Below are 8,324 nucleotides of genomic sequence, written 5' to 3'. Positions count from 1 at the left end.
ATATAATAAAATAAATATATATATTATTGTGTTTTGGACCAGTTGTTCCTCCCATGGAATTCAAGTCACAAGTCGCTCCCAAGCTCTTTACGACACTTAAAGCTGAGTAGAAAAACCACCAGAGACAGAATAGGTATTTTGTAATATATTTGCAAAGCTTTGCATATACATTGAGACCAGTCCAGCATAGAACATTCAATCGCGCCACTAAGATGGTCTCCCCTCTCCCCACTTAAGTCTCTCTTCCTCCCACCCTGGCAGTCATGTCTCCCGAGCCCGGTTTTGAACCCGAGACTACTCAGGACCTTCGTATTGTGAGGCAGATGCACTAACCCCTCTGCCACCGTGACGCATCAAATTCCAAATGAGCTAATATTCGCAAATAACAAAGTTTACCAGTGTGAACATTAAATATCTTGTCCTTGCGGTCCATTCAATTGAATATAAGTTGAAAAAGATTTGAAAATTGGTGTCTGTTTTTATTTACCATTTACACAACGTGACAACTTCACTGCTTTTGTGTTGTGTACTTACAGTGTGTATTTAAACACTTAATGTAGGGGTTTGAATGTTTTTTTAGGGCTTTTATAGGCAGAGTAGAGCGACTTCCGTAGGCTCTATTTTAAGCAAACTTTTGAACCATTTATTTACTAGTTAAAATGCACAAAAAACGACAACAGGTGTTCTTGTCTTACATAAGGACTGTGAATGATGAACACAAATCCTTTTAAGAAACCATTAAAGAAGCAGTGTCACATGTTCATTATGCAGATAAAACACCTGCATGCCGTACCTGGATACAAATGGTGGGAGATGATTGATTCCCCACAGGAGCAGTTCCTCCACCAAGCCGTGAAAGTAAATGTTTGCAAACTAGACACACCTGTAAAAAGAGCAATTACTCTTGGGTAGCTGCACAGAGCAAGGTAAACTCAGGCTGCTGCTGCATTTCACCGGTTTGTTTTCACACGGAGACTTTCTTTTACTGAAAGATAAAAATCAATTATTGTGACAGTAAATATTGAAATGCTTTTGAATTCACACATTCTCGATTCTGATTGGACAGTCAGTTGTTGATGACCTATTTTAGGCTGCAAGTCTTTAAATCATCACCAACCTCCAGCACCACCCAAAACCTTCAGGAAATGTTCTTTAACTGGACCTATTCAACATGTAGTTGACTACCCCTTCTTGAGACGGTGAAGGCAATAATAGGGAGGCTAAACTGGCAGTAAAACCACATGTTGTCTTGATTTAAATCAGGGCTATTGAAGTTAATATAACAAGTTAACAAAGGTTTCCTTAAATGTTGACATAACACAGCCACCCAAAGACAGCAAGTGGCTCTGTGATTGTTTTCATGCTAGTTCAATAACAATGTCATCATTTGATTTGGAATGATCCTCAACATTTATTTCCAAAAGCATGTTTTATACGCTGCACAGCTTCAAGTTCTGGCATTCTTGATATTATCTTTCCACAACGTCAGCTTTTAGCCTCTTAAACATCGCATTCTTTGTTTTTGAAAGGGTCGGAAACAAAAAGGCGGTCATGTTTGTCTTCAAGATATACACTACAGTGTACATTTTCAAAAAACAAATTCTGATACTGATCAATTCTGCTGCAAATTAATTCTGATACAGTTTGCAGACAGACTCAAAGAGTAGGATAGAAATGAGACTGTGGAGGAAAATACACCAGGATATCACGAGAGACAAACATTTTATAGCTTTTTATTGAATGAGACAGCCAGAGTGTAAATGAACAATGAAACATTGAACATCAAGAGTATGTTTATATCCCAACCATGACCTCCTTGGCATGTTTGCCATCAATCACAAACACAGCAAAAATGCGACAAACAACACAGCCAAACGAGACAACAAACGCACAAATGTCCCATAAAAAGGAAATTTTCTCCTGAGCTTTGTTGTAAAAATCTTGTTTGTCTGTCCTCCACCGTCACTGACAAGCGCTCGTCTGCAGACTCCACCCCCCACGCTCTTGTTTCAGAAAGCATTTATTCAATAGCATTGAACGTTAAAGTCGGTAAAAGCGTATTTGGAAAGTTCCTTAGGACAGATCGAAAAAGCTTATTGGCCAATATGTGGCACACAGAGTCATAGATTACTCCTGTCTTGCAGGATTAGGATCTGGTCTCTTGCAAACATATGGCTTCAGCATAGTGCAGTCGGCAGCGTGCCACTTTCCATCTGTGAGAAAACAAAACAACTTCTCAAATCTTCTCCCAATCAGGTGCAGTGAACAAGATTTTGTTCTTCATACCAGTTTGTTTAATGTACACACAGTCTTCCACTTCATCCGGGATTTCAGGCAGTCCTTCGGGAACGTATAGGAGGGAATAGTTTGGGGGAACAGTCCAAACAAAGGTACCCTCCTGGAAGACAATCACATTTCATTAAGTCACTTTTGAAAAAGAGACGCTGCCTTGCTTGGTATGTGCACCCTTAAAGGAGTGTAACTGTTGTGTTGGCAGCAGTGATGCAGTGCTGGAACATATTAGCTGGGGACTATTCTAGTCCACCCTGCGCACCCTGGACTAGACAGAGAGGACACCAATGAAAGCAGATGGAGCAATAGGCTACACACACCCTAAAGACAAACACCCTCACGGCCTCGAAAAGACCCCTGGCACAGATGTGGAGACTAAGGCAGGGCAAACCCGGCAGACCATTCATAGCAGGGCATCTCAAAGCCAAGAGTGTTGGGGAAAGCAGCCTAGCCAGAGACCAGATAGCCACAGGTGCTCGCAGAGTCACCACTGAAAGCCCACCACACAGCAGCTTGACCTCAGATCACCACCCAGTCCCGCCTCCACCCACCCTTCCCCTTCAGTTAAATGTGCTAGTGGTCACACCGTGGCAGTGTCATTGAGTCCTATCCAGGGGTCTGTGCTGGTAATCAGATCTTTAACTTCTGTGTTTTCTGCATCACTGGAGATGGACACCAGGTAGGCTTCAGGATCAAGAGCGGTGCAGGCAGTCTGCAAAACAGCATCACTCAATTTAACACTCTTATAAGCACGGTTAAGGGCCTGAAATCCTTCGTACCTCTGCATCCCCAAAAGACTTGGAAACGTTTTGGTAGATGTAACAGTTTGGTTCAAATAGAGTCCAGCCAGCAGGACACTCACCTGCAACACAATTGTTGTTTGAAGTGAAAAACAAACAGTAACTATTTGGCAAAAGTGTCACAGCTACCAACCAAACACTCCACCGATTCCACACAGGAGGAAGAAGACGCGAAGGGAAAATGCCATCTGTGCAATGAAAGACACACTGTTGTATTCAAAATGTCAAAGTTAGTAAAGTTGTGTCGTGTTACCTTTGCAGCGAAGATACTTGGTACTGAGGACAACAACCAGCCGTCCTTTTATATGCTAGCCTGACCCAGCCCTGGAATGTTTCATGTCCAAACAAAATTTTTCAAGTTAATACAATTAAAAAAGATTGGGTGTAGTCACCTTTGAATTTGTTTTAATTACATGATTATGGGGACGGCGTGGCACAGTTGGGAGAGTGGCAGTGCCAGCAACCTGAGGGTTCCTGGTTCAATCCCCGCCTTCTACCAACCTAGTCACGACCATTGTGCCCTTGAGGAAGACACTTGACCCTTGCTCCTGATGGGTGGTGGTTAGGGCAGCTCCCGCCATCAGTGTGTGAATGTGTGTGTGGATGTGGAAATACTGTCAAAGCGCTTTGAGTACCTTGAAGGTAGAAAAGCGCTATACAGGTATGACCCAATTACCATTTCTGCTGTAATGGAAATACAGGTTAGGTGAAGTTAAGAGGCTGTTTTAGAAAAATGAAGTAATGAATTATAGTGACTAGTTTCTTTTCCCCCAAAAAAGCCATTGACTTGCTGTCATTTTGATGTTTGTTTTTCCTTAAGCCTGCTCTTAGAAACATGAAGCCATTCCATAGACGGGGGCCATAAAAAAAAAGTGTTTTTGCATAATAGGGCCTCTATAAATATGTGTTTCTTTCTCAGTGCCAATGACTAAAACTTGAGTTTTGTCCTGGTTAAAGCGTAAAAAGTTATCTGCCATCCAAGACTCCAGCATTTAAAAAGAGTATCAATTGGCTTTGTGTGATCAGGAGACATGGGAATGTACAGTTGTGTGAGAGAAGGCAAAGAGAAACCATAAGTCTACCACGGAACGGACGCGCCTTGGCTAATTGCTGACATTTAACGTGCCTCATTTACATAATTAATGACACACCCAGTCCGGCCCTGAATCCTTTGTTGACGTTAAGGTCACACGGCCGCAGCTGGCAACACACGACCAGGAAGTGAGTGTTTCAAAGGACTAGTTTCATGGCTAAAAGACAAACACTGAGATGTTGACATGTTTCTTTGTTGTTGGGTGTGTCAAATACTTTGGTGGAACTCTTGTACTCCTTAACTACGACACACACAAAAAAAGCAAAGCAACTGGTTTACCTGTGCTATTATGTTAGCACTTGTTGCTGAGGTGCTAACTCTGTACACACCTTTAGCACACTGGCAAGCACAGGAATGTCAAATGTGAGCAGGATTGGTTGAAAAACATGGCAGAGGGGCAGACTGTCCACCAGGACTAGGTCTATGTATTGTTGCATTTGAAACTATTGTGTTGTTGATAATAGAGGTAAATTATTATTATTGTTCATTATCAATAGTGATATTTCTATTGGTATTTGTATTGATCCATTTGTAGTGTAATAATGTTCGATGTCATTTCTGTGTTATTAATATTTATTTCACTAACTGCTTCTTTGCTATCACTTTTATTATCATATTTGTACATATCCTATTTGCTGTTATTGTTCTGTTGTTGTTGTTATTGTTGATGTTGTCTCTTTGTCTTATCCATGCAATTTCCCCCTCTGTCTTCCTTTGTTTTTCTCTTTCTATCTCCTCCTGCTCCGGCCCGGCTGCACCAAATATGAAGTAAATCCATTGAATAAAGTCAAATACAAAGAAGGCAACAAGAGAAGTATCCCACACTTCTCCAGCCGATATGGGCATCTACATCTACTATATGATTTGTCTGAGTGGCTGCACAGGACAGGGAAAACCAAGAGGATAGAGAAAGAGAAGGTACTTATGGACTACAATAGCGGACTCAATGACACTTTGGGTCAATTTTTAGCACATGTGGAATATCCGCTGACGTCACAACTGGGAAAAACATCACCAATTTTACAAATTCAAAATGGCTCGTTTGAAGGAAGTCTGAAGGAAAGCAAGATAGTTTTATAAATATCTCCACCATGCCTCCATGGTTTGATTTCACATTTTGAGGCCTTATGCAGATCCCAAATACACAAACACAGGTACCAATAGGTAAGAAAAAGTGTTTTTGCATAATAGGCCCTCTATAAATATGTGTTTCTTTCTCAGAGCCGATGACTAAAACTTGAGTTTTGTCCTGGTTGAACCGTAAAAAGTTATCATTGTCATCCCATCGGGTTGAGTTTTGTCTTGCCCTGATGTGGGATCAATATAATCATAATGGGGGACTTTAATATCCATATGAATACCCCATCGGACCCTCAGTGCATGGCGCTCCAGACTATAATTGATAGCTGTGGGCTTATACAAATAATAAATAAACCTACGCATCGCAACGGTAATACGATAGATCTAGTGCTGGTCAGGGGTTACGATACTCCCATATACTAAAGTAATGTCCGATCATTACCTTATAAAATTCGAAGTTCTGACTCATTGTCAACAAACTAATAATAATAATGATAATAACTACTATAGCAGGCAGCACGGTGGCAGAGGGATTAGTGCGTCTGCCTCACAATAAGAAGGTCCTGAGTAGTCGTGAGTTCAATCCCGGCCTCGGGATCTTTCTGTGTGGAGTTTGCATGTTCTCCCAGTGACTGCGTGGGTTCTCTCCGGGTACTCCGGCTTCCTCCCACCTCCAAAGACATGCACCTGGGGAAAGGTTGATTGGCAACACTAAATGGTCCCTAGTGTGTGAATGTGAGTGTGAATGTTGTCTGTCTATCTGTGTTGGCCCTGAGATGAGGTGGCGACTTGTCCAGGGTGTACCCCGCCTTCCGCCCGATTGTAGCTGAGATAGGCTACAGCGCCCCCCGCGACCCCGAAGGGAATAAGCGGTAGTAAATGGATGGACTACTATAGCAGCCGCAAAAATAATGCTGCCACAACGATGACTCTTGCTGACCTACTTCCTTCAGTAATGGCTCTATTGATAACCTCACTAACAACTTTAACGACGCCCTGCGCGACACCATTGATAGTATAGCACCGCTAAAGCTAAAAAGAGCCCCTAAAAAGCGCACCCCATGGTTTACAGAAGAAACTAGAGCCCATAAATTATCATGTAGAAAGCTGGAACGCAAATGTCGCGCGACTAAACTTGAGGTTTTCCATCAAGCATGGAGTGATAGTTTAATAACTTGTAAACACATGCTTACCTTAGCTAAAGCTAAATATTACTCAAATCTCATCCACCTCAACAAAAATGATCCTAAATTTTTGTTTAGTACAGTAGTATCGCTAACCCAACAAGGGACTCCTCCCAGTAGCTCCACCCACTCGGCAGATGACTTTATGAATTTCTTTAATAAGAAAATTGAACTCATTAGAAAGGAGATTAAAGACAACGCATCCCAGCTACAACTGGGTTATATTAACACAGATACAACTGTATCTACGACGGATACTGCAATACAAAATAGTCTCTCTCTTTTTGATGAAATAACATTGGAGGAATTGTTAAGATGTGTCAATGGGACAAAACAAACAACATGTTTACTTGACCCACTTCCTGGGAAACTTATCAAGGAGCTTTTTGTATTATTAGGTCCATCAGTGCTAAATATTATAAACTTATCACTTTCCTCTGGCACTGTTCCCCTAGCATTCAAGAAAGCGGTTATTCATCTTCTGCTCAAAAGACCTAACCTCAATCCTGACCTCATGGTAAACTACCGGCCGGTGTCCCACCTTCCGTTTATCTCGAAAATCCTCGAAAAAATTGTTGCACAGCAGCTAAATGAACACTTAGTGTCTAACAATCTCTGTGAACCTTTTCAATCCGGTTTCAGGGCAAATCACTCTACGGAGACAGCCCTCGCAAACATGACTAATGATCTACTGCTAACGATGGATTCTGATGCGTCATCTATGTTGCTGCTTCTTGATCTTAGCGCTGCTTTCCATACCGTCGATCATAATATTTTATTAGAGCGTATCAAAACATGTATTGGTATGTCAGACTTAGCTTTGTCGTGGTTTAACTCTTATCTTACTGACAGGATGCAGTGCGTCTCCCATAACAATGTGACCTCGGACTATGTTAAGGTAACGTGCGGAGTTCCTCAGGGTTCGGTTCTTGGCCCTGCACTCTTTAGTATTTACATGCTGCCGCTAGGCGACATCATACGTAAATACGGTGTTAGCTTTCATTGTTATGCTGATGACAGCCAACTCTACATGCCCCTAAAGCTGACCAACACGCCAGATTGTAGTCAGCTGGAGGCGTGTCTTAATGAAATTAAACAATGGATGTCCGCTAACTTCTTGCAACTCAACACTAAGAAAACGGAAATGCTGATTATCGGTCCTGCTGAACACCGACATTTATTTAATAATACCACCTTAACATTTGGCAACCAAACAATTACACAAGGCGAATCAGTAAAGAATCTGGGTATTATCTTCGACCCAACTCTCTCGTTTGAATCACACATTAAGAGTGTTACTAAAACGGCCTTCTTTCATCTCCGTAATATCGCTAAAATTCGTTCCATTTTGTCCACTAGCGACGCTGAGATCATTATTCATGCGTTCGTTACGTCTCGTCTCGATTACTGTAACGTATTATTTTGGGGTCTCCCTATGTCTAGCATTAAAAGACTACAATTGGTACAAAATGTGGCTGCTAGACTTTTGACAAGAACAAGAAAGTTTGATCATATTACACCTATACTGTATATACCTTATATACATATATACATATATATATACCTATACTGGCTCACCTGCACTGGCTTCCTGTGCACTTAAGATGCGACTTTAAGGTTTTACTACTTAGGTATAAAATACTACACGGTCTAGCTCCATCCTATCTTGCCGATTGTATTGTACCATATGTGCCGGCAAGAAATCTGCGTTCAAAGAACTCTGGCTCATTAGTGATTCCCAGAGCCCAAAAAAAGTCTGCGGGCTATAGAGCGTTTTCTATTCGGGCTCCAGTACTATGGAATGCCCTCCCGGTAACAATTAGAGATGCTACCTCAGTAGAAGCATTTAAGTCCCATCTTAAAACTCATTTGTAT

General features: G+C 41.6%; 1 long non-coding RNA gene across 1 annotated transcript; it reads right to left on the bottom strand.

Moving 5' to 3' along the window:
• Window positions 1-1,720: 1,720 nt before the first annotated feature.
• LOC133621295 (uncharacterized) lies at window positions 1,721-3,155 on the bottom strand. The gene is made up of 4 exons (XR_012051059.1): window positions 3,072-3,155; window positions 2,879-3,004; window positions 2,287-2,398; window positions 1,721-2,213 (listed from the first exon to the last, which is right to left on the bottom strand). It is a non-coding gene; the product is annotated as an uncharacterized lncRNA (long non-coding RNA).
• Window positions 3,156-8,324: the final 5,169 nt, after the last annotated feature.

The sequence above is a fragment of the Nerophis lumbriciformis genome, linkage group LG21, assembly GCF_033978685.3.
Source record: "Nerophis lumbriciformis linkage group LG21, RoL_Nlum_v2.1, whole genome shotgun sequence".
Taxonomy (NCBI): Eukaryota; Metazoa; Chordata; class Actinopteri; order Syngnathiformes; family Syngnathidae; genus Nerophis; species Nerophis lumbriciformis.
Note: the sequence above shows the minus strand (reverse complement) of the source record. Positions and strands in the feature narration are given on the sequence as shown.